A 24102-nucleotide genomic window follows, 5' to 3' on the forward strand; every position below is an offset into this window, starting at 1 on the left:
CTTCAAAAATAGGAAAGGCAAACTGTCTGTTGTTATGAATTAAGCCATTAACTGGCCTTGGACAAAAGTCAAACCTCTTTAATCCCAACTGAGTGTCCTACTGACTATTCCACTTTCTCATTTTGTTGCATCAGGCAGGAGTCATACTGTGGATTCCCCTTTGGAATACAAATTAGCTAAACAAGCCATCATAAATTTTAGAAAAACATATCCTTCATTGTTCTAAGAGCTCAACTTGTGGGACATACAAGTCAATGGAAAACAGGGACAGAGAAGTGATTAATATTGATAACTATCTGGCTGCTGATACTTGAGACTTCGAAATGCCTCTTAGCAATGCAGAAGCTGAAAACTATTTTGAAAGTACTATTTCTATAACAAAACTACTTTAAATTTATTGCTTATTCTTTTGCCAACATAGTGCATGGTTCCAAAGGAAATAATTTAATGATGTATCTGTAGAACTTTTCTTTTTTCAAAATATTAAAATAGCATGGTTGCACACAGCAATGAAAAGCAATCTTTACTGTCATTATTGTCATTCTGCCAGACCTAGTGAATATTTGGCATAAGTGGTGCTTGCCTTGTAGCTGTTTGTTTAGCATCAGGAAGAGTTTTGGAATTACTCATGGCATTTGAGAGGTCAATACAACTAATTTTCAGGGAGATGCTTGCAGTTGTGTCTTTACCAGTTCCATGCCATCTTTTGTTGTCAGAGTTGTTCATATTTTAGAATTTTGCTTTATTGCGTGTATGGATCTCATGTGCATGGCATCATGCTGAGAGTTGTGACAAAGGTTATTTATCTGCAAAAACACTGGATGATTGTACACACTCTGTTAGGTACTGTTCATTTTTTATCACCTAAAAATTAGCACTATATGAGGGGTTAAACATCAGGTAATGCTACAGGCTTTAACACTGTGCAGAAAGAAATGTGTACTGAATATCATATTTGTGCATGGACTGTTTTCCTCTTGAAATACACAAATTGTAAAGCAAACAAGGAAAGGACTAACACAGGGAGTGGGACATCAGAATTCCCATGAGTAGAGCAGGAGCAGAGAGCAGGAAGCTGTATGGAAAACAAAGTCACACAGTAGCTTTTGAGATGTGAGGAAATACTTTGATATTGGACAGATACTAGACTTGTGATACTGGACAGAAGCAAATAAATAAATACAACAGACCTACAGGGCATGTGTACTGACAACCATAAAAAATTCTCTACAGAAATGAAAATTTGTTTAAATCAGATTGCTGACATGTCAGTAGTGAGGGTATGTAGGTCTTCATCCTAGGCCTAATGCTCTTCAACATCTCCATAAATCACTTGGTCACAAGACTGGAAGGGATACTTTATAAAGCACTTGGCAGATAATACAAAACTGGAAAAGCCTTTTTTTTTGTGGAATCTAAAATGTAAATTCTACTATTACTAGTGTGATTAAAATGGCATCTAAGAGCTTAGAGATGTGAACATCCTCCTTGTACTTACAGCCATTATTGGAGAATTGAAGAATTAAATTCAAATATAATCTGAGCATTTTGCTCTGTTGACAAAAAATTCTCATGCTATACCATTTTCATACTATATACATTTAATGTATGTTGTGGTTTAGGAATGCTAATTCTTCAATTTAGTGTTCCCACTGAAAGCACTACAAGCCTTGCTCCACTCAGTCATTTCCCCCAGGATGGAGAGAAGAATGAGAGGCACAAAAGGCAAAGGTCATAGATTGAGATAAGAACAATTCACTTGGAACAGCAAAGAAATGAGAAAAAATCAGTAACAGTATTTATAACAAAAGCATACAAGAGAGGTGAGTGATCCACTTCCAAATGCTATATATGCTCCCTATGGTTTAGAATAACATCTGGATCTTAGCCATGCCCTATCCTAGCTACTGCAAAATTTAACTAATTCACAGTCAGAACCAGGACATTTTCAGGTGATAAAAACCTAATTTCATATCATAAAAATCCTGCATTTTAAAGTCATCATTCTTGTTTTGCTTTAGGCTATAGGCATGAATGGTGGTCTAAGTGGAAAATGTGTGAGCTGCTGCACTCTGTATGAGGAAGTCATTAAATTTATGGATAGGAAAAAACATAATTCTAGTTTCCCATTGGTTTTGCATTTGTCTGACTGCAATCTTTTATTTCCCAGCCTCCATTAGGAATACATGTGAATAACTTGTGAATTAAGCCTGCTTTGTATGTACATTAGCTGAACCTGAAGCCCTTGTTCTGTTAGCCATGCTAGATATGGCATAGAGATATTCACTGATCCTGATAATAGGCCTGAAATTCTTCCATGATGCCTGCTGCACACAAAAGTTTAGAAAATGTCCAAAGCTACCCAGTGCCTCAGCAGTGAGGTAGGAATACAGCTCAGCTTGCCAGCTGTCTCCTCAAGACCATGCCTCTAATATGAGTGATAGATTTTTATGCAATATTGAGATGTAGTGGAACAGGGAAATTATTTTAAAAAATGAAGCATGGCACTGCATCTCTCTTGCAGCCAATGTTAAATATAAACTGGAAATATTAATTGAAATAAGATGGATTTTGTACGTTTTACCTTCAAGAAGGCCAAGCTGGATCTCTTGGAAATTAATTTAAATGTTAAAAGTATATATGTAAAGCACTGAACTTGCTTTCATCACCTTGTTTAAGCTCAGGTGCTTTGTCTCAGGCCTTCCAGCTCTTTGGGTTGCATACATTCTCCTATTTATCCAGGCAGGTTTCCTTGAGTGTCTTTGAAGCCTTCCGTAGCAAATTCTGTGGGGACTTAAAATAAATTTTTAGAATATGGAAAAATATCTGTTATTCAGAGCACAATATGTTGCTTGCACAAAAAAACCCCCAAAAAAAAAACAAACAAAACAAAACACAAAAAAAACCCAAAACAAAACAAAACAAAAAAAAACAATACAAAAAAAACCCAAAACACCCAAAAAATAACCCCAAAAAACCAAACCAACCTTGTTTAATTTCCTGCTTTTCCAGTAAATTCTAGTGCAGTTTGCTATGAAGATGATGAAATACCATTATCTTTCTAGCCCCTTTTTACTTTATAATACTACTGAGCAACCAAGGAAAGTGAAGGAAGACCCAAGTACTTTTCTTTTTCATTTTTAAATTTAAAAAATCCTTGTGTTCATTTGCATGGATTTCACATCATACCTGCAGCACTTAGTTTTGACTATTTTTGTCCACTTGGGAGGATTGATGATGATAGTGAAACCTGCTTGTTTTTTCTTCTTTTTTTTAGTTCAAAAATCAAGTGACAGGAGGGTTGTCCTATCTGATCATAAAGATTACTGATGTGTGGAAAATCAGAACTGATTTGAATATGATATAAAAAATTGGCACAGTATCTCTAGAAGTGAAAACGCTGCTCTAAACTTCGGACAAAGTTCTCTGATTTTTTGAAGTTGCCAGTATTTTTGTTGTTTTGATCATTTGGAAAAATCTTCAGTGTTTCACCTGTGTGTCTAAGTCAGAGTACTTCAAAAATCCCATAAGCCCTTTTAAGATGCTTGTGGAGCCAGTTTTTGGGGGCTTACAGTCTGTCATTAGAACTAGTAAGTGCAAACTCTGAGAAAGGTCTGAGAAAGGGGGAAGATGGTGACTGCAACTCCACATAAAGTTCTGTCAACATGAGACAGGTTTACTCCCCTCAGAGCTCAGGAGGAGGAGCTGGGTGTGCTTTCAAACAGAATTCCTGGACCAGATGACTCTGGGTGATGACTTAGAGAAGCACAATAAATAGTCTGTGACAAAGGAGGAAGCTCCCACAAGATAAGCTACCACAACACCCACAGATGGCAAAAAAAGGAGTGAATTCCAGGCCCACATCAAGGTGAAAAGGTTTGGAATTAGCATACTGGACAAGACTGCACCCTCCAGACTGTGGGAAAATCACAGACAACAACACCAAGAAGGTGCCAGGTCTGGTGGGACAGACCTGGGTAACCTGAACAGACAAATATCCCACCTGGGCAAAGTGTGAGAAAGGAAGCAGCTGCTTACACACATGCCATCCCAAGCTGTGGGAACAACACATATGTCCAATGCATATCAGGGACCCCATCACCAAACAGCTCAGGGTGAAGAAGTACCAGAGGGACATCACAGCACTCCACATGGTGATGTCTTTGTTTCATCTCTCTCTTACTCTCTTCACCTCTCCCCAGTCCTATTTCTCATATTTACTGTTAAATAAAACACATCATTTTGACTTTGGCATATGATCTTATTTGCATCCTAATTCAGGCAGAGACATCTCTTAAAAATTAGTTCCTAACACTGAGAAACAAAATAAAAGGTGAAATGGAAGACTGCAGCTCTAGACCTCTTTAAAAAAAGGAAATAGTGCTACAATTTTTTTTCTTAAAAAGAAAAATCATGCAAAGAAGAATGTAGCCTCGTTGAGTACAGTAGGGGTCTGAAGTAATTGGAAATATTTTTAGGCAAATATCAGAATATTTCATGCATAAAAACTCTTTCAAAAGGTGAAATACATAAGTAAATAAGAATCTAATCCAGCAAGTCAGCCCCAAAGTCTTAAAAAGTTCCTGTGCTGAGACAACCCACCAATTAAAGGCTTTCCACTAATCATTCATTAAATCGTTGCTTGTTATTTCCAGAGGTCCTGCACTATCTTTTAATAAACTCCTCCAAAAGTGGAGTGGATGTCCCAAAAGTGTCAGCTTCCTTGCAAGTGAATAACAGGCTAGGAGCTTCATCAGCCCTTGATCACAAAAGAATGGACTCTTGGATGTGAACTGGCACTGTGACATTGCCTCAGACGTGCAGCGAAAACCAGACTCAGGATGCTCCATCCTGCAGCCCCAGTGACACCAGCCGGGGTTTCTGTACAAATCACAAACGGGACAGGGCTGCTGTGGAACGTGCCTTGGGCTGTTTCATTTTCCAGCATCAGCCACATTCCATGGTTATGACAATGGGAAGATGCCGGCAGCTCACATCCCAGGCAGCACACCAAGAAATTGTTACAACTTTGAAAGTTTTTTGCCCAATCACACAAAGCAAAAGCACATTGACAGTGGTTCTATCCAACCACTATAAGCACAGGTACATTTGGTTAAAACAATGCTTGCTTATTTCAAATACAATACCTGCTTGTAAGCCTTAAACACAATGCACAGAGCTCCATTATTAAGCTTTAACCTTCCTAATATCTTGCTAGATAAACTTTTCTGTAGCTTAGAGAGTTATTCTAGACAAGCTTAAATACACAGACCATTATTCTATTTGTCCTTGCTTTTCTACTTTTTAAATAATTTTTCTGCTGACCAATCTCATGGCTGCTGCTTAGCTCTAATCACAGTTCTGCTGTCTCTGGGGCCTGCCTTTTGCAGCTTTCCCCAAAACCCTCTGTTTTTGTGGATTCCCAGACACCAAGGCCAGTGGCTCCTCATGCCTGGTAGGGCAACCACCATGGCCACCAGTGAAGACACTGAGGAGAAACAGCCCAGCCAGTCTGGCTTCTGAATGATCACCGAACACTTCTGCTCACCCATACTGTGACTATCTTATGGTTAAAAGAAGGAGATTGCTCTCTGTTTCATCTTCCAGTTATTTCTTAAGGTGATTTCTATCAATAACAATTTCATTCAACTGCGCTCTGCTGAAATTGCAGCGAGATGTTGTTATTTTAAGGGATTTAAGTTAATTTAAACACCATGCTCTTAGTCCTCCAGCTGGTTGCTCATACAAACCCATAACTAAGATTTGCACACTTTACAGCCTGTGGTCTGAGGGACTGGGGTATTTTGCTGATTTGCTGCACTTTTAAACAAAACATGGCAAATCTATAAGGAAACTTGTCCAGGATTAGACTTCCTGAGCTGATCTGAGCATGCCTGTACTACCAGCTTCATGTCTTCATCTATCTCTAACTTGTTTCCTACTCTTCAGAATCAGAGACAATATGTCTAATATTTTCATCACCCCTGCCCTGAGTAATAAAAGACTTTTCTACTACTCAGCCCAAATTCTGATCATCCAGTCTCCAAGGTTAATGTGGAGCTGTAGAGAGAGTAATACACTGTGTTCAAGTAAAGAAAACATTTACAGGAAAATCACCATATGGAGCCTATTTAGACAGATGATCTAATTATCATAATGCCCAACTAGCTGATGCAGGAAAGGTTTTACACAGGAGGCTTCTTTCTGGTGTTTGCCCTCCTGTCCATAGTAGAGGTGAACTTGTTCTCTGAAACCCTGAGACTGATAAATTCTCACTGTACATGACAAAGTTTGTCATTTGTAAAAGAAATGTCCCTTAGTTATAAAAGAACTTTTAAATCCCAAGGGAAGTTTGATTAAATGACAAGAAATATAAGATTTTTTTTTGTAGACTGAAGAGGCAATTTTGTGAAAGAAGCTGTTTTAAGAGAGAAGAAAGTGGAATGATTTTAACATTACAAGTGACAACCAGATGTACATCAATATGCCTGAATTGTAACTAATCACTTTAAATCAGTACCTAAATTTTGTTCATACTTCTTTTCAGGCATTCTTATCCCTCTTTGTATTCCTATCAAGTTTGCTTATGACTTGGCCTTCCTACATGAACCACATAAAATGCATGACACAAAATACACAGTTATATTTAGTATGAGGCTAGATTATACAGCTCTCTAGGAAATGCAGTTCACAGTATTTGCAAATCACAGAATCATAGAATTTCCTGAGTTGGAACAGACCCACAAGGATCATCAAGTCCAGCTCTTAAGTGAGTGGCATTTTTAGCACCATTCTTTAACCAATTCAAAAGGTTTTATTATCACAATTCACTGCATTATAAGAAACCTTGCTAGTGCAGCCATACACATAACATTAATGTACAGAAAATTAATGTGTAAACATCCACAGTGCCCTTCACCTTGCAATACCCAGTTCATTACACCCCACAAAATCTATGCACAAGCACCTTAGCTATCATTAAAGTGTAGAGACTCAGAGAGCTCCAAGACACAGTCTGACTAATAATAAGCTCTTTTCTCCCTGTTATACAGGAGACAGAGACCACCTACTCAACCATGTGTGCATACAGACCTTCTGCATAGAACAGAGCCTGGAGCTTTCTGGAGGGTTATTCTCAACTCTAATTAGGGAGTCCTTTAGAGATCCTACCAAACTTAGTGATTGCTGGACTACCAAAGAACTTTATCTGGAATATGTCAACCATGAGTGCAATAACATCAGCTGAAGAGAGGAAATATCAGTTTAATTCCATAACTAGCTTAGGTTATTTACATTTGCCAATGACCAAAGTCTAATTTTATCCAAGTTCAAGTTCTCAGCTAAGCATGGTTTTTTTGGCTTTTGGCTCCAAATTCTCAGCTTTTATCGTGGACCAGAGTCTTCAGCTAATTACAGTCATGCTGCTCTGAAGAATATATCAGGCTAAAGAATGTGGAAGATTTAAAGAGCTAAAAAATAGCTTTTAATAGCAACCAACACAAATTCTATTGATCATTATAAACTCTCATTTTTAGCAGTCCATTTTACACTAAGACGTATATAAGGTTATTAATTAAATATTAGTAATAACAAACCAAGTGAGTTTTAGTCCAAAGCAGAACATACTTGATTTCAGGAGTACTTCAGGAGTATCAGTCATATGTGGGTGAAAGATGTGTCCTCAGGAGAGGAAGCTTTTAAGTCAGATAAAGATTCTGCAGAAGTAATTAAATGAATCATCAAGAACGCTCTCACCTCTCACTTGGAATTGTCAAGACAAAAATGTAACATGAATATTCATTTTTTGTTTATTTCAATTCTTTTCAATCTTATCAGCAATCTTGGAGAGCAATCTGGATAAACATTGGATGAAAAGTATACATAAATATATATATACATATATATATATATGTTTTAGTAGATGTGTATATCAAAAGTGAATGAAAGCAAGCAAGCAAGATTAATGATGGGAAGGGCACAGCTGTCTGCTTTATACATAGAAAAGATTTTAAGGATATTTAAGGACATATGGCAACAAGTAGTCTACTTTCAAAAGAATAGAGCAAAAGTAACTAGCATAACACAATAAAGCTTTTAGTAGTGAAAAAGGGATTTTCCAGCACTGAGGAATTTTAGGCTATACAACCTTTGCCCTAAGTGGTCTTAGTTGGGTGTGACAAATAAAAAAAATCTGCCTTCTCTATGCTTAAGGATTCTTAAAAGCTCTTTTCCTAAAATATAAAATTATGGAAGAAAATAGTTTAAATACCTACAAATTTTTAATAATACTATTTCAAATCACTGGGGGTTTTTTGTCCTTTTTTATGTAAATATTAATGCTTCAGTAAAAGCACCTATTATTGAAAGAAAAAATATTTACAGGAAACATTCTTAAGCATGGTCGGTGTATTACATACTTTACATTCATCTCTACAGTTTTTTGTATAAAAATATTTAATTGGTTAGGCAAGTAATTTGTTTTTATAGCAACATAGAGAAGGGCTTTGAGATATTTGGATTTTATATAATAACTAAAAAAGGAATAAAACATTGGCAAGAGATGCACAAAATTGCTTTCATCTTTTATTTCCATATTTGCAGCTTGCTGTGCCCTTTGCAGAGATCACAGTACCCAAACTCCATTTTTCATGTTAGGATGATTCACAGTAGGGAAGCACTTTCCTATATTATTTTCATCAAAAGGAGCTTACATTTGAATATTACTATTAGGCTGCTAATTTACACTTTGGAGAAAGGGTCAGGAGTATTCCATTTTTTTGATGACTTGATATTAGCTTCAAAGAGAATTTTTCATAACTCTTGCAATTTGCCACTGCAGTTTTGCCATCCAGCACCGTTGAATTATATATGCTTTTTAAAACAAAACTCTGAGAGAATTAATTTTTCAAGGCATTGAGACTTCTGGATTTCAGAATAGCCTTTGTTACTGTCATCACAATGCAAGGTCTCACATGTCATATTGCATATCAAGCACCTTGGTATACTTGGCATTTGATATTTATTTCAAATAGAAATGGAAGTAATCGTACTTTCTATATTAACATTCAAAAGCATAGAGAGTCTCCATACCATAAAGGTATCCTTCAGCCCTGTTCATCCCTCCAAAATAAATTGGAATTCTTAATAGGGTTCATACCACCAGTGGTTTTCCCAAAGAGGGTAAAATATTACTGCCAAGTACTACAAATGACAAAAGAATCATCATTCTGTTGAATTTGGGCACTCTCTCATGAAGAAACCTATTCAATCAGGGGCTTTTATAAAGTAAGGGTCAAAACCTTACACTTGGTGAACTGATTGATGATGGCAGCTGATCACCCATGGTCCAGCTCAAGCAAAGAAGAGTAGCCGAGTAAATATTTGCTGTGTGTTAAGGGAATTGTATCACATAGAAGTGCCATATGTGCTGACACTGAGGATAATGAGAATAAAGTATCATTTTATCTATCACATTGACATCAGGTCAGTTCTTCCACCTTTGTAAATTGTCCTAGCTCCAGAGAAAATGAGACTGCTTCAGATGATGTGGCCCACAAATTCTTTAATCCTGGAGAATGCTCATAGTCCAAATAGGGGTCATATCCTAATTGGGTATTGTCAGGCCTTTTGTTTGTTTCACTTAGGTAATTAATTACAGAAGAGACAATAGTCTTATCACGTGCCTTTTTCAATATACTTTCATAGATAAAATTAAAAAAAAAAATCCAAACTTTTTAATAATTTACATTCCTAAGTGACATGAAAGATTGTCTGTTTAATGTTCATTAAGGTTTGGGTGGGTTCTGCCATGAGTTTTAGTTTTCCTCTTCTAAAACCAAGGTGGAAAAAGAATGAGGAGGAGAAAAAACAGTGATGTTTAATCAAGAACACTTGATTAATTCCCAGACAAATGTCTTACTCGTTGAGATGGAGTTATAGGAAGACAAATCCAGTCAAAAAAAGGAAAAGTCTCCTGAGGTACACAAAAGATACTCCTGTTATCAGAAACAAATGTGGATCTGCTGCTAAAGTGCAGGCAGCCAGAGCTTGGCACATTTTGCAGATGATTTGGCAAAGATTGTTACAGCTCACGTCTGGCTAGCTCCCTACCCACACAGACTGTATCTGGACTGAAGAGCCATGGGGTATTTCTCTTTCAGACCAGCATGTTTTCTTGTAAAATACCTGGGTAGTGTGAAGATGGACCCCACACAGAGAACAGAAATGGAGACAGAAGTGCCGAAGGATTTTGTTTTTTCTTTTTGTGAATTAATTAAAAAAAAAAAAAAAAGCTGGAAAAGCCTTCAGGCTAGAATCCCTAGAATTCATGGTAGTCTTAAAGCTGGTTCATCTCTTTCTTTGTTGTTTTTTGGGTTTAAGTGAAAGATGTGGGGGAACACAGCTGTGTGTGCCTATCTATGCCTTCCTAATGTAACCAACACTTTTATTTCTGTGTCTCTTGGTCCAATTAAGTGATTCCTTATCTCAATCCCAGTGTGTCATTTCTAACCACCTCTGATTTCTGTCCCTTCCTTCCTTTGCCTTCAATTTCTTCATTTTTCTTTCTGCAGACTTGACCAATTCCTTGTGTTCTCCTTCTTCCCTCACCACACCCTCATCCCAGTATACAAATTCACCCTAAGACCCAAATCCTAGTGTCTGGCCCATGGAAATATTGTGGCACATATCAACTGTTGGATATGTGCCATTTCTTTAATCTGGCCTTCAGGTCTGTATTTCTTTTGTGCTGATGACCTTGTAGTCCTCTGTTAAGCCATAATATGTGATTTAAAAGCACATAATGGTGTGAGGGACACTGGCTGCAGCTGCATTTTCTTTCTTTCATTACACCAAATTGCTAAGTGCTGAAGTGGAACAAATCAACTATGAAAAAGTGATCTTGTCTGGCTTACCACTATCAATAATATTGCACCTCAAGAGGAAATGGTACTGGTGAGAATGACAGCATTCAGAAAGGCAGAAAAATATTTGGAAGCAGTTCTAGGTGGTGGCTGGACCTTATAATCTTGTATTAAGTGATACACACAAGCAAATTTAATCTCATTTCTACACTTTCAAAAACTGCACCCCTTGCTTATCATGTATCAAGTCTGTGCCTCTCTTCAATTCCTGAGTGGGGCACGAGATAAACAGACACACATCTGAGTGTCAGACAGAAGTTATGGGTAATGGCTTAAACATTGCTAGGATGGAGTTTTGCCCATTATGGCTAAACTGAATAAAGAGACTGAGATCACCCAAGCCCATCCCTCCTTCATCTGACTGCAGCTTTGGGCTGAGACTTGAGCTGCCAAACAGAGCCTGAGACAAGATAAAGGTGATGCTGTTGTTCAATAACCTCTGGTCTAGGGACCAGGAAACAAGGTTAAAGCAGAAGAACATATCCACAAGAAAGCCAAACCCAGCTGCTGTCCTGAAAATCAGCTGGGGCCAGGTTCAGACTGGGGGAGGCCATAGCCCTCGGGCTCATCTGCTGAGGCCATGTTTGCACAGCCTACCCCACAGCCAGGGAGGGAGGAGGAGAGTTCTGGGGGGTGCCGTAGAACCTCTGGTCACGGGCAGTGAACACCCATCCTCCTCACACAAACTGGCTCAGCTGTGAAACCCCCACCCAGGAAGGGCCACATCCATGGACATTCCCGTGATGGCAGCTGAGGAGGTGCCATGATCCATCCAACACCCCCAGAGCCTGCTCAGACTCATTGCTGAGGCCCTGCACAGAGCTCTGCTCCTGATGCAAAGGGATGCAACACATCCAGAGGCTGCTGCCAGACACTGTGCCAAACTTATCCGCTCCAGGGGAGGCACCTGGGCATTCCCACCTGGCCCAAATCAACCTGTTGCAGTGTCCTTTTGGCCGCTCCCAACCAGCTCTAACATGGAGGACTGCGGAGGACACTCTTCCGTGCCCTATGGCAGAGGAGACACTGGCAGACAACAGCAGAGGAAGAAAAAGCCAACTCTTGGCAGGGGTTTTGTGAAGCCTTCATTTTCTGAGGAGGCTGTGATTTGAACTTAAAACTCCTCCCATGAGACTCCTGATAAAACCTTGGCTCCAGGTCTCTGTTCCCTCCCTTTCTGCTCTTGGCTCTCTCGAGCTCTGCTGTGCTGGGGGAGGGAGGGAAGTAAAATTGACTCTCACGCTAAACAACAAAGATATTTGTTGAGTCTGTTTCCCCTGCTGTTGGGTTGTGGCCTCCCTGGACAGGATCTTGTCACTGTAGCCACACGCTGCTACAGGGTGTAATACAAGGTTTATCCTGGAACTCTGAGGAGCTCCACGCCTCAGAGTGACCAGCTGCGAGGAGCCCAAGCTGAATTTGACAGCTACTTTTAAAGGGAGGGGGAAACAAGGGGGGGAATCACACAAAAAAAAAATGGGGGAACTTGGGGAGACAGGCATGAGGGGCCACAAATTGGGAAGCACTTGGAGGCAGGGCTCTGCCTTTGGCCAATCACTCGACACCCCTGATGGAAGGTTCTGGAAAAAGGGGACGGGAGGCCAAGTGGCTGACAGAGTCCCAGGGAGGAGACTGGCGAATGACTCAGCAAAAACTCATGGTGGTGGGTGGAGAGTAGGGGGGGATTGATATGGGGGAAAAGGGAAACAACCTGGGGTAAACTATTAGGAGAGAACAAGGGTACAAAGGTGAAACCATTACAAACCAAAATAGGGGTGATAAAAATGCAATACAACATCAACCCACTGAGCCCCATGTTTGCAGGGGACCCTCAGCACCAAGAAGATCTGATGGAGAGCATCCACGGGCTGCCGTTGGCATCCATGGAATGGTGAGGTTTTCTATTAAATCTGTCTCTGTCACTCTTTCTCTCCCCTCACCTCTTTTCTATTTCTCCCTTTCTCTCTCTTGCTCTCATTTCTTGTTGAATAAAACCCATACTGTTGGCTTCGGCATGTGGTCTCCTTTGCGCCCTAACTCGGGCAGAGACATTTTGATCATTTTAATAAGCAGATCATAACAAGGGGCTCAAGGCCCACCAGTCGGGCTGTTCCACGCCACTTCCAGTGAGTTGAGGGGTTGGGTGAGTGCCGGGTGTGGCCCTTTGTGACGGGGTGCTGTGTGATGTGGGACACGGTGGTGTCCAGGGGCCATTGTGACATGGCAGAGCCGCGGCCTCAGGGGCTGTAAAACGGGCACAGGGCCTGGCACTGCCAGTCCCAGCAGAGCCGCTGGCCCAGGAGGAAGCAGCTCCCGGGATCCCACTCTGCACTCCAGGAGCTCAGACACAGAGTAGGAGGAGGAGGAGAAGGTGAAGGCAGTTTTGGCACCCAGCCCTGCCTGGCAGGCTGGCAGGCCGGGCCCTCAGCAGGCAGGGCCAGGGTGGACAGCGGCTCAGGCCTGCCCTGTGTGACTCTCAGGAGGAGGGAGCCTTGGTCAGCATGGAGGAAGAGAGGGAATAGGACATGGATCAAAAGCTTTCCCGGTCAGGAGAGGTTACCAGCCAAGACTCTTGTCTTTGTGACGAGGTAACAGTCCAAGAGTTTTGCCAACAGCAAGAACCTTTGCTGGGTGCAGCTGCAAGATGCCAAGAGGGCCATCAGTGTGAGGTGAGTGTGAGAGTCCAGTGGGGAGATGGCGCACAGCAAGAGCCGGAGATGTCCCACTGGGGAAAAAGTGTGACAGTCCAGGAGCTCTCCCAGTGGGACAAAGGGGATGAGACATGCAAGGAGCCATCCGAACTGGAAGAAGATCTGATATACCAAGAGAAGCCCCTGCAGGAAAGGAAGGGACACCAGGAACTGTATCCTTTGAAAAAAGATTTTCGAAGCCGTCTGCACATGTACAAATGTGAAAAAGAAAAGAGAGAGCCAGTGTTGTCCCAAGTGAGAGACAACAACAAGAAGAAGATATGGGAAGGGAAAGGACACCAGGAACTGTATCCTTTGAAAACAGATTTTCGAAGCCGTCTGCACATGTACCAATGTGAAAAAGACAAGAGAGAGCCAGTGTTGTCCCAAGTGAGAGACAACAGCAACAAAAAGGTATGGGAGTATCCTTTGAAAACAGATTTTCGAAGCCGTCTGCACATGTACCAATGTGAAAAAGAAAAGAGAGAGCCAGTGTTGTCCCAAGTGGGAGACAGCAGCAACAAGAAGATATGGGAAGGGAAGGGACACCAGGAACTGTATCCTTTGAAAACAGATTTTCGAAGCCGTCTGCACATGTACCAATGTGAAAAAGACAAGAGAGAGCCAGTGTTGTCCCAAGTGGGAGACAACAGCAACAAGAAGGTATGGGAGTATCCTTTAAAAACAGATTTTCGAAGCCGTCTGCAAACGTACCAATGTGAAAAAGAAAAGAGAGAGCCAGTGTTGTCCCAAGTCGGTAACAGCAGCAACAAGAAGGTATGCCAAGGAAAAGACTACAGTCTCCCAAAGCTGGCCCAATGGGAAAAACATAGCAGTGTTAAAAATCTGTGCCAAAGGCAAACACAAAGCAGTGTTAAAAATCTGTTCCAAAGGGAAACACAAAGCAGTGTTAAAAATCTGTTCCAAAGGGAAACACAAAGCAGTGTTAAAGATGTGTGCCAAATGGAAGAAAATGCCAAGAACAAGATCTACGGCAAACCCCCAGAGTTCAAGGAGTGCCAGCGTTGTGCCCGTAAGGGGCCCCGCTCTCCCAGGAGTGTGGTCAACCCGGTGGCAGCAGAGGCAGTGCCTCTCCTGCCCCGTGAGCTGCCCAGTGCCTCTCCTGCCCCGGAGAATCCCACAGAGGATGACCTGGCAGCTGCTGCTGTTCCAGCTGAAGCTGCTGAGGAGGTGGAGGAGCCCCCAGAGCCTCTGGCTCCTGAGGTGGAAGAGGCACCAAGTTCTCCTGCTGTCAGTGAGGAGCTGCCATCGGCAGGGACAGAGAGCCCAACCCCTTCCCCAAGCAGCCCACTGGAAGACCAGGAGCTCAGGGAGCAGCAGGAGGAGGAGGAGGCAGATAAGGAGATAGTCGTGGCAGAGGAAGAAAATGAGGAGGGGGCCTTGGCTGGGGAGCTTGAGCTTGAGCATTCTCAGAGCAAAGATGAGGAACACACAGAGCTGTCCCAAGAGGAAATCAATCTCGATCACCAAGAAGGCTCCCAAGCAGGAGAGGAGGAGCTTGATCAGGAGCTTTCCCGAGCAGAAACCAGTACCTACCAAGAAGAGTCCCAAAGGGAAGTGTCCAGTGAGCAGGAACTGCCCCAAGCAGAAGCTGATACGCACCAGGACAAATCCCAAGAGGAAGCCAGCAATGAGCAAGAGGTGCCACAAGCAGAGTCCAAGACCTCCCAGGAAGGGTGCCCAGAGAAACCCTGCACTGAGCAGGAACTTCCCCAGGCAGAAGCTAATAGGTGCCAGGAAAGGTGCCAAGGGGAAGCCAGCATGGAGGAGGAGATATGCCTGGAGGAATGCTGTAGCTACCAGGAAGGGTGCCAAGGGGAAGCCAGCAGGGAGCAGGAGATATGCCTAGAGGACTGTTGTGGCTACCAGGAAGGGTGCAAATGGGAAACCAGCACTGAGTGGGAGCTGTCCTCAGGAGAAACCAGTTGCTGCCGGGAAGAGTCCGAAGGTGAAAGCAGCATCGAGCTGGAGCTGTGCATAGAAGAAAGCAGTAGCGACCAGGAAGGGTTCGAAGGGGAAACCAGCACTGAAATGGAGCCATCTCTAGAAGAAGCTTGCAGCCACCACGAGCATTCTGATTGGGATGAATGCATCAAGGAAGAGCTATGCCATGGTCATTTTGGGAACTACCAAGTGTCAGACTGGGAAGAATGCACAGAGCAATGCTTTTGCCACGTCTGTAGCTCCCACAATCTCTCTGACTGGGAAGAATACAGCGAGCATGAGCTGTGCCACGGCCATGTCGGCAGCTGCCGAGAAATGTCAGATTGGGAAGAGTCCATTGGCCAGGGGGTATCCAGAAGGAACTGTAAGAGACACTCTGAAAAGTCCAACTGGGCGAGTGAGTGTGACCGAGACCTCATGCAGGACAACAGGGAAGAGAGCACTGGGGCCAAGCCCTTGCTGCAAGAAGACAATGAGTGGGATGAGAGAAGTGTCCTGGAGCTGCGCGAAGACAAAGACAGAGAGCAAAGAGCGGCAGGTCTGATGGGAGGCGGGTTCTACATGCATGTCCCTCGTGAGGCTTGGGTTGAGCTCGGGCTATCTGGGCCGTGCCTTGGAGGAACTCTCTGTGCCTTACCTCACCATGTGGAAGCCCCCAAAGGACACATGGCCTCTCCTGCCTTCCAGGACCAGGTGCCGCAGGCCGGGACACCACAGGCCGGGACACCGCAGGCCGGGACACCACAGGCGCTGTGGACGCTGCACAGCCCGCTCTGCTTCCCCTGCCTGGGACCACAGCCCAAGGATTAGGGCACACTGCTGACGAAAAGAATACGAACAGGGAAACAAAGGAAGAAAAATAAATAAAAAGAGTAATAAAAAGAACAGGAAAAGGAATAGGAATAAGAATTAAAATAAGAATGAGAAAACAAATAATAAGAACGAGAATAAAAATAGGAATAAGGATAGGAATAAGAAAAAGATAAAAAGAAAAAGAATAGGTGGATATAGAAGATAAAATACTAGTAAAAGTAAATACTAAGAGGTAGAAGAAGGAAAAGAAGGAGGACAAGGGAGAAGGAGAAGAAGAACAGAAGAAGAAAAAGAAAAAAAATAAGAAAAAGTATAGGACTAAGAAATAAAGCAAGAAAAAGGAAACAAAAAATAAGAATGAGAATGAGAATAAAAGTAGGAATAGGACAACAAATAAGAAAAAAATTAAAAATATTAAGTTGATGTAGAAGATAAAATACTGGTAGAAGTTAATAGTAAGAAGAAGATGAAAGACAAGGAGAAGAAACATAGAAGGATAAGTAGAAGAAAAAAAGAAAAAATAAATAAGGAAAAGAATAGGAAAAAGAATAAAAAACAAAAAAAAAGAAAACAGAATAAGAATGAGAGTAAGAAAAGGAATAAGAAAAGGAATAAGAAAAAAGTAATAAGTTGATGTAGAAGATAAAATAGTAGAAGTAAATACTAAGAAGAAGATGAAGAAGAAACTATAGTACTAACATATTACTATTATGATTATTATTATTATTGCAGTACTATCAACATAAAATGTGCATCCTCTATCATGACAGATTGGTTTTGTTAGGGCAAGATCTCAAAGATCATCTAGTTCAAGCAGGTCTTCTTAATATCTTCAGGCTAAAATACAGTAAACAGCTCTCTTTCTCCCTCTGTGAGATCTCTTTCCAATTTCTTTCCATCTCTCTTCTTCCTATTTCTTGTTAATAAAATCTGGATATTGTCATCATATGGTCTCATTTGCGCCTCAATTTGGGCACAGTCATCTCCCCCTAAACTGACTGGAACCCATTCTCGGCCCAGCCTGCCTTCAAAGCACAGGTGCTCCAGCCCTCTGAGAGTCTCCTCTGGACTCATTTTAGCAGGTCCACGTCCTTCTCATGCAGACACAGATGTAGTGCTCCAGGTGGGATCTCACAAAAATGGACCAGAGGGCCACAATCACCTCCCTGGACCTGCGGCTCTTTGCCCCTTTCTTTATGTCTGAAAATTCTGTTCAATCAAGCACTGCGTATAAAACATCATCTCAAAATGCTGAAAGTACTCAAAATAATTATATCTGGAGAAGAGTAAATATTAAATTGTGTCTTACTTAATATATAACAAAGCTTATTTTAATATTAATCTTGTTTGAAACCTCACAACTTTTTTTGCCTCCTAACTCCTCAACCTTTCGAATTCCACTTTGTTCAAAAGGCAAAATTGCTGCGATCAAAATCTGCTCTACAACTGTAGTGGTCACATTCTTTTCCTTTATTGAATATTATGCCTGTTTCTTTACAGGATGAATTGGGCAAGGGATAATCTTGTTATCCAGTAGACAATCATGTTTCCTGAACATGCTGTCTTCAGTACAACATTACCTATAACCCTTTTAAGGAAAACCTCACATTCACCTCTAGCCATTTTTGTTAAGTTAATTATATAAAGGCTACAACTCCCCTCCGGAGAGTAATAATGGCTTTACCAGTCAGCAGTTGAAATATTTCATTAAACTACTCTTAAACCTTTGAAGCTCATCTTAAAATAGGCCATTGTTATAAATACTAATTAAGTAATATATTTTGAGGGAAGAAGTTGGAAATGAGTACACAATTACCACAAAAGCAAAAGATAAATTATCAATTTACATTCAGCAGGAGGTGATGCTTGATGTTCCATTAAGAGACATTAAACTTCTTGGCTAATTGTGAGAATCAAGTGAAGGAAGAAATTTTTAACTGAGCTCAATGGGACATTGATTAAGCCAAAATACTAAGATCTCTATCCCCAGTGTGGGTGAAGTACTTAATTTCAAGAAAAAGAGTGACTCTTGTTTTATTCAGCTGGACTCCACTAGATTTAGCTGGATTTCAATAGATTATAGTGGAAATATTCATTCTGCTAAGACTTCAAATTGAAATATATTTTCTTTTGTTGTTCTATATCTCTTTAATAAATAGGAATAAAAATATACCTGCGATCAAAAGCACTTTTCTGTTAAAAATTATGGCATCAAACTCTTCTGCACAGGAAAGTCATCATGTTGTTCTGTTTAATCTAAAATCCTCTCTGTTTTTGGTTGTTTGTAATTCTATAAAAGCTCTTTAATGTATTTTACTCTTAAGATATTAAGAAGCAAAAAATATAATTTCTCTTTGCATTTGGCCACTGCACAAACACTTCAAAATATATCTAGATGATAACACTATAAGGGCTCCAGAAATTCCAGTTTTCTTTTCTTTTGATTAGGATATATGAAATCAAGTTTTACAATCCTCAAAAAGTGAATAATGAAGAACAGGCATTATATCTTGAAATAGAAAAGAATATTTACAGTGTCTTTAATTACACCTATCATTATGTTCAAACTTCAGGGAAACATTTTATCTTCAAAATTTTAAGACTCTTTTCTAATATAAGTCCTTAAACTGTTGTTTGTGAATCATGCAAAAAGCAAACAAAGTTTCATCTTCTTTGGAGTGACTTTTCTTTTCACACTTTAAATACCAGAGTGGAAAAAAAAAAATGTTACAGAAAAGTACCTTGCTGAAAGTATGAGCAGAAAGCTTTTACAGCTGGGAACAAAATAAGTACAAGTTTGGTTTTTAGATGACCTCATAGAGGTCAAATTTATTTTGTAGGAGCATGAGTGGATTAATGAAAAAGGAGTTCTTTCTTTTAACAGGTTTTCACCAAATGGTTTCCCAAATGCTACATTAGCATCACTAAATGCGTGGCACCAGCAGTAGTGGTGGCCATTTAAGGATAAGGTGTACCTTAATTTTTTTTTTCTTTTCCTACACTTCTTTTTAAATTACAAGTGTGATAACTCAAATGTTTTAGCATGAAAAGGCACACAGGCATAACCTTCCCCTCTTAAATACATAGGGACGAAGACTTACAAAATTTAGATTGTGAGTAAAATAGAATGAGAAATCAGAAACATTAGGCTTATTAGTACAATGTGAATTTTAGCTGCTTAAAATTATCAAAGCATTTATTTCCCATATTGGGGGAAATAGGCTTCAGAAAAAAGGCTTCAGCTTTTAATTATAATGCCACACCAGCAATACAAAACTAAAAGAACAGGAGAGACCTGCATAGTGTACATCTTTATTTTGATTCCAATATCTGTGAAGATTGAAATTAGATGACCTCTTTGAAGCTAAAAAACCTCTTCTCTTTGGGAATATTTTGCTCATTAAATTTTTCGCATAGGATACCATTTTTTAATTTCTTTATTTAGTAAATATTTGTTGTTGGCTGCCATAAATGTTGAAAGAAATTATTTTCATGTGAGAAATTATTTTCATCTTGAATATATTTGGATAATCCTTCTAGGAATACCACAAAGACCCCAAATGGACATATCAAAGACATAAATCTTACTTTTGTCTGAGTGAATATGCTGATCACAAACAAATCATATTCTGTCAATCTATTAACTTGACAGAAAGAATAATATTTTTTGAGAAATACTTCCAAAACTAGAATGACTTTTAAGATTCTGTCTCTGACCTCATTACATGAAAACAGGATATATTTATCTGAGAGATGTGTATGGATTTCATCTTTCTCCCCTAGTAATCATTCAGAATTACAATTTTCACTACCCACAGAAATGTAAACAGTGGAAAGCTTTGCTGCTCACAAAAGCAAAAATGCAAAGTTTGATATTTTATCTCTTCTTGACTTGAAAAACTCCTGGACTATGACTTAGCAAGACTTGCTTTTAAATGCTCAATATCTGAGACTTCCTACAGTAGGAAATGTAGAGCAGATTCAGCTGTTTACAGATTTATAGAATGAAACAAGCTGTATGACTTGGAGAAACAAGAAAGATTGATGAGTAATGACTTATTTTGGATGCCAAACTGGTAGAGAAAAGCAGAAGTAAGACTGGAAGGATCTGGTGCTAGTGGTGATGGTGAAAGCAACAAATGAAAGCTGCCATAAAGAAATGCTTTAGATTTGAATACTGTACTCATGTTACTTTATTAAATTGACTGAAACGTTGAAATTTTGCCTTTTGAAGAAAGTTATAATAATAGCAATTTCCCTTCAAGGAGAGGAAAGCACTGCCATCAAAATAAATGCTCTTGTTACAGAAATCATTGATTATAATAGCTTTGTCTAAAATGCCTTCTTACTCAGGACTGACTGATCAATAAATGTATCCAAACTATACTATTCCCTTATTTTGCTGCTAAATTATTCATTTCAGACATCATGTTCATTACAGAAGTTCTAATTTTTATAAAAGCCTTCCCTAGGACATTATCTGCATTGCAGAAAACTCCTCTGGTAGCCACGTGGTTTAGTAATTTTTATATTCTACATAGTCTAACTATTTTCTCACACAAACACTGCAACTACTTTATTTATTTTCTGTTTATTTGTTTGGCTTTTTTCAGTTTCCACACATTTAGATAATGCTTCAAGAATATGAATTAATTACCCTTTCAGATCTCATTAAAATCCTTGTTGTGCCCAGTTTATATGCCAATAGTGTTTCTGTGGATCATATTTGTAATGATTTACTAAGCATCCAAATACTTGTGTCATCTGTGCTGCTGTTAATCTATTTCTTTTTCATGTGCTGCTGTTTTAATCAATGGATTAAGGAGAGATTTTAAAACATGTCAACTTGGACACAAAGCACATTTATATTTATATCCAGGGTTTCAAGAACTCACCACAAAACTAGAAAAGGAGGCTGGTATTCAAGGGGAACCATGATGGAAAATAAATGCTAAACTGAGTCATACTCCTGACTCAGGTCATAAACAAATTTTGTAAAAACAAAAATATTCCAAGAATAAAACACAGCTTTAACAGGAACACTTCAGGCCAGGATACTTTTCCAGAGGCCTTCTGGCTGAGGAAGGCAGTTAAGACTTTACAGCAATGGAAAGAACTGAACTGAAAGAGATTGCAGAAGTTCTGATGGTAATCATAGAATCAGAATATCACGGGTTGGAAGGGATGCACAAGTACCATCAATGTCTAATTCCTGGCCCTGCGCAGGACAGCCTCAAGAATCACACCAAGTACCTGAGAGCATTGTCCAAATGCTTCTTGAATTCCGTCGGAATTGATGCCTTGACCACTTCCCAGAGGAGCCCAAGTTCCAGTGCCCAAGCAGGACATATATAGATATAGATAGATAGATAGATAGATAGATAGATAGATAGATATAGATATATATAGATATATATATATACACACACACACACACACACATATATATATATACACATATATATACACATATATATACATATATACATATATATATATATATATATATATATAAAATAGATCAAATCATATTTATATAAAAATAAAAAAAAAATTAAAATAAAACATTTGTAAGTGCTTGGATACCTGTTTGGTCAACCTCTGACCCCGAAAAAAGAGAGAGATACCCTTACCTCTGAGCGTGCCTGATGAACCATGGAATGTCAGCCCTCTGTGGTTGCCAAAAAAGTTATGACATTATTCAATAAAAAAGAAAATATGATTATAATGCTGTCTTTTTCTCCAGTTCATATGTAAAGCACACTGAATTTTTTGGTTGGTTTTGCTGCTTTTCAAACAATTTATCAAGGCACAAAATTATCACCCAAGAAATGTCAATTTCATTAATAGAATTAAAAATATTGTTACAGATGTGTTAAAGATACATAACAAATTTGAAATTAATTGCATATAAGATGTGAAACAATAGAATTTTTAATTTTTACCTAAGAGATAAAAGGTTCATTTGCATGAAAATTCAGCATTGCAGCTTCCTTCTGAACAAAGAGTAACATTACAGCTTTTTAAAAAAAAAATTTTTCAGACTGAGAATCAGTAAGCTATCATTACACAAGCAATTCAATTAAAGTAATCTTTTGAGATTTAATAACTATCTTCTGCAATGATCATAACTTTGAGAGAGGAAGACACAAATTGTTTAATTTTATTGCAGTATTTGCACTCTGTTTCACTCTGCTGGCCCATTAATTTATAACCTATATGTTCAAGACAGAAAAAATGGAAGCAAACTCAATTATAAACTATGCAGCACAAGGCATATTTTGGGTTTTTTTATTTATTCTGGTCTAACTCCAAATATAGGAAATGGGTTTTCTATTCTTAAATATATCACACTCACCATTTAGGGCCAGAAAAATCTGTTTTGTGCAAAGACAGGAGCTAGACTTAGTTCTGTATTTCAACTGCAGCTCTTTGTGGAAACTGTTTCAAGATCAGTAACCCAAGAAATCAGGCTGAAGAGAACCCATGTGTGAAAAGTATTGTCTGCAAGTCCTCAATACACAGGAAGAGAGTTTTTATTATAGACAAAGGTTGATTTTGCAGTAGTTCTGGCTCATTCTTCAACAGGAAAGATGAAAAAAATCATCTTATCTGGAACCACCTATAGTTAGTGACCAGCTCATACATCAACTAGACTAGAGTCTATGAACTTCTACATGTCTGGGGTGTATTTTTTCTCACAACTATACATGTAGAATGACTGCAATTAGTAAAGAAAAGTTATGCTGCAGTCTCAATACTGTTCACAGCTTCCCATGAGGCACTGTTACCTGAATTTGCCTTTCCATGTCTCCTGCTGTTCCTTCTGCCCTTCACCTCTTGCTTTACCTGTGTCTCCTCAAGCATAGTACTCCTCTACTCTTCCACTCTTCAGCCTTCACTTTCCCAGGGTACTCTGTCCAGAGGTCAAATGGTGCTGATTTCTGACAAACCACTTGTGCCAAAAGGTTATTCCGACCAGACAAATCCCCTTATCCATCCTCACTGAACACCAGGCACTCCTGCAAGCAAATGCAGCAGAATCACAAGACAAAAGCATCCCACAGACTGTCAGTCACCTTTGAAGTAGCCTTTTGACAAACCTTACTCTTGACAAATATCACAATTTCAACAAGAGCCTCTGTGCTGCACAGACACTTCTGGAACAGTATCTCTCATCGCCAGAATGGTTTCAGGGAAGATGAGGAAGAAGGCTGACGAGAAGAACTGATAATTCATTCAGACAGGGCAAAGGCTCAAAAGGTTTGAATTCAGTATAATATTTGAAAAGCAGTCCCTACACACTGCTCTGTGCAGCTGTGAGCTGGAACACAGGGTCCAAAGTATGATGTACTCATCAACTCCTTTCTGAGAGCAGCAATACCAGGCAGTTCTGGGAGAGATCATCAATAAAACCCTTTGATGTGATGTCTACTGCCAGCAGCTCACTTAAGTGACTCACTCTCATTCCAAATATCCAATAAGGGTTAGATTAGAATAAGATGTAGATACAAGAAATTACAGCAATGATTTTTTGAGTGCCTGCCAAAAAAGAAATAACTGTAACTCAGAGAGGAGACAACAAAGAGAAATATGAAGTAAGTCTTGCTCTCTATACTTTGTAGTAGAAAAAAAAGAAAGGGAAGTGTGAAAAAACATGGGGTAGGTTCAAAATAAAAAGTAAAAATGAGGTATTTCATGAAGCAGTATGC

This window comes from Melozone crissalis, unplaced genomic scaffold, assembly GCF_028551555.1.
Source record: "Melozone crissalis strain CALT ecotype California unplaced genomic scaffold, PUWL_Pcris_2 ptg000039l_1, whole genome shotgun sequence".
Classification (NCBI taxonomy): domain Eukaryota; kingdom Metazoa; phylum Chordata; class Aves; order Passeriformes; family Passerellidae; genus Melozone; species Melozone crissalis.